The following is a 3,679-nucleotide window of genomic DNA, read 5'->3' on the forward strand; positions in this document are numbered from 1 at the left end:
GCTTCACGAGGAAACGACCAAGGGATCTTATACTGGCATGGGATGTGCAAATTGCTCAAATATTTTGACTCTATGTATCTGTCTTTTTTTTAGTATTCTTTTTGTTTCTCTATGCTCACTATTCACCAAGCACTGTTTAAGCTACAGGGGACACAAAAAGGACAAAGAAAGCGGCAAATCGGTGGCTGAAGAAACATTACAGTTGATGAGTTTATTGGTAGAAAACTGGAACAGCTTTCCTCTTAAGAGTTCACATCTTTGTCTCTACTTCTCTGAGAAATAATAACAGGAATTAAATTCATATCTCTTACTGTTTAGGAAAAGGAAGTAAAAAAAAGTTGAGTGATTTGATTATCATTTTATGGGTAATAAGACTGAAGTGAATTGAGGAACGCTCCCTTCCAAATTATTGCCCTAAATTTAATGAGCCACTGTTGCTGCTGCTAAGCCACATCAGTTGTGTCTGACTCTGTGCGACCCCATAGATGGCAGCCCACCAGGCTCTGCCATACCTGGGATTCTCCAGGCGAGAACACTGCAGTGGGTTGCCATTTCCTTCTCCAATGTATGAAAGTGAAAAGTGAAAGTGAAGTTGCTCAGTCTTGTCCAACTCTTCGAGACCCCATAGACTGTAGCCCACCAGGCTCCTCTGTCCATGGGATTCTCCAGGCAAGAGTACTGGAGTGGAGTGCCATTGCCTTCTCCGTAAAGACCCACAGACCCCTCTAATTCTGATGAGATAAGGAGAAGGTTATGGGAAGGAACCTTGGCTCTAATATGTTAAATATAATGTAGACAGTGGTTTAAAGAATTCAAGGTTTGGGAATTCCAATTGTTAGGACTCTGCCAAGGGCTTGGGTTCAATCCCTGGTTGAGGAACTAAGATTTCACAAGCTGCATGGTGCAGCCAAGCAAAATGAAAGAAAAGAACTCAAGGGTTGCCTGACCTCATTGCCACTGTTTCTGCTGGTAACCTCAGAACACTGCTTGACAACTTTCTTAAGTCTCAACTTCCTAACCTGTGAGATGAGAATTAAAAAATGGTACATTTCCCACAAAGATAAATGTGTGGGTTAAACAAGATTGTGTGTGCAAAACAGTGTCAGATGATAGAGAAGCAGCAAACAATAAATGCAAGTTATCATTAATAATAAAAACAGGAGTTATAGGAACATAACGGGAAAAATGGTACAGAAATCAGAAGTAAAGTCTGTTTATTTATTTTTCTTGATACCCAAAGAGTTTTGTATCATGAAACCTTAAAATGTTGATCCCAGAAGTATTTATGTTTAATTTATTATCTTTTGGAAAGTATTAATACTCTGCAACATATTTTCTTTTAATTCAAGAGAAAAAAACTTATTTTATATAAATATTTAAAATTGTACTGTACTTATACTTTTTAAAAAAGTCGAGCTACATGGAGCCACATTTGGATTCAAACAAAACAAACCCAGGAACTAGTTGTCTTAAATTATAATGTTGTTGTTTCCCTAAGTCATGTCTCATTCTTTTACGACCCCATGGACTGTAGCCGACCAGGCGCCTCTGTCCATGGGATTTCCCAGGCGAGAATACTGGAGTGGGTTTCCATTTCCTTCTCCAGGGCATCTTCCCAACCCAGGGATGAAATTCAAGTCTCCTGCTTGGCAGGCAGATTCTTTACCACTGAGCCACCAGGGAAGCCCCCAATATCAAAATTGCATCCAAGCTAAGTTGCTTCAGTTGTGTCCAACTCTTTGTGACTCTATGGACTGTAACCCACCAGGCTCCTCTGTTAATTTTCAACATTAATAATGTTTATTCTATAGACATTATTAAGTCATTGGCAATTAGTTGATATGTCAGTCTCCAGCCCCTTTCCCCTCCCCAGAGGCTGCAGGGTGGGGTTGAAATTTCTGACCCTCTAACCAGGTCTCTGAGATTAGTTTTGAATAGAAAAATGACTTGACATGTTTAAAGGCTCAGTCTAGCTGTTGCGTCATGATTAGGTTATAAAGGGTGTGGGTGAAAGAAAGAGATGAATTCTGAAGCCATTTCACCAATCCAGTGTTCCCACCAATGACAGTGGTTCAAGCAATGATAGTAGTATCAGAGATGGTGATAAAAGGCTGGGTTCTGTCTATATTTTGAAGATAGATCCAACAGTATTTGGTGAGACATTGGCTGGAAGAGAAGAGAGGAGTCAAAGATGACTATGTGGTTTGGGGCCAGAAAAACAGGAAGAATGAAGCTCTCATTTACTGAAATGAGCAAAACAGCAGGTTGAGCAGGATTAACAGGGGAAGAGAAGAGGGTTAGTTCCAGACTTCTCAAGTTTTGAGACACTTCTTAGAATCCAAGTGGAGATGCCAATCAGGCTATTGGATACACAAACATGAAGTTCAAGGAATAGGTCTGGGGTGGAGTATGAGAGTTGTCAGTGTATGGATAATATCTAAAGGCACAAAACTCTGGGGGTGAATGTAGATTAGAAAAGAGGGTCAAGGACTAGGTCTTGGGGATTCCAGAGAATTGAGTTTGGGGATGTGAAGGGGGAGTCAGCAAAGGAGACTGAGAAGTGGCCAGTGAGTTAGAAGAACCAGGAACTTATCCTGGAAGTTGAATTCCTAAGTTGAGAAAGAAGTAGTCAGTTAGAAGAGTTAAGACTACCTATAGAGCAAGTAATGTGGGAGGACTGAGAAATGGATATTGGATTTAGCAACATGGAGGTCATCAATGAGCTTGATAAGAGGAGCTTTAGTGATAGGACAGATGTTGAGTCCAAATGGAATAGGTTCATGAGGGAAGAAGAAAAGAGAAATTGGAAACAGAAGAGATAACACTTTTTGGAGAGTTTAGCTAAAGGGAAAGTGGGAGTTAAGGGGAAAAGTTTAAAGGGAAAAATTATAGCACATTTGTATACTGATAGGAATTTTTTGTTGGGAGTGGTGGAGGGGAGGTGAGTGCAAGAGAAAAATGGGAGAATTGATAGAGTGGTGTTTATTTTTTTTAGTTTATTTATTTGGCTGCATCAGGTCTTAGTCATGGAAGACAGGCTCCTTGTTGCCTCATGCGAGATCTTTCGCTGAGGTGCATAGACTCTCCAGATGCGGCGAGTGGACTCAGTAGTTGGGGTGCATGGGCTTAGCTGTTCCACGGCATGTAGGATCTTAGTTCCCTGACTAGGGATTGAACTGTGTCCCCTGCACTGCAAGACAGATTCGTCATCACTGGACCACCAGGGAAGTCCCTGGAGCAGTGTTCCTGCGTCAGTGGGAAGCAGCAGGAGTGTACGCACAAACGGAGGAACTGGCCTAAGCTAGCAGCCCGGGTAGTTCATGCTCAGTAACAGAAGTAAGATGGGACACATGGGATTGGAAGTGTGGGAGCTTCTGAGGGCTCCTGTTTTTTCAGTGAAACTGGAAGCAGGTTTATTGGCTGAGAATAAAGATGAGGAGAGGGTATTACAGGTTTTTAGAGAGAGAAGAAGGTATGAAACTGTTGCCTAGGAAAGCAAGATAGTGAAAGGTCTAGAGAGAGATGGCAGATGCCAACAGGCATGGATGACCCGCTTAAGGTCAAGAGTTTATAGTGAGACTAGAAACATGGTCAAGTGCTTTTCCCAGGGCAGTGCAACTGCAAAGACATGGGCAGAGAGTAGTAAGAAAGCTGGAATCAGCCAGGATTTGGACTTTGC

The sequence above is a fragment of the Bos grunniens genome, chromosome 1, assembly GCF_055505025.1.
Source record: "Bos grunniens cultivar Pamir isolate PY7600 chromosome 1, Bosgru_T2T1.0, whole genome shotgun sequence".
Lineage (NCBI taxonomy): Eukaryota > Metazoa > Chordata > Mammalia > Artiodactyla > Bovidae > Bos > Bos grunniens.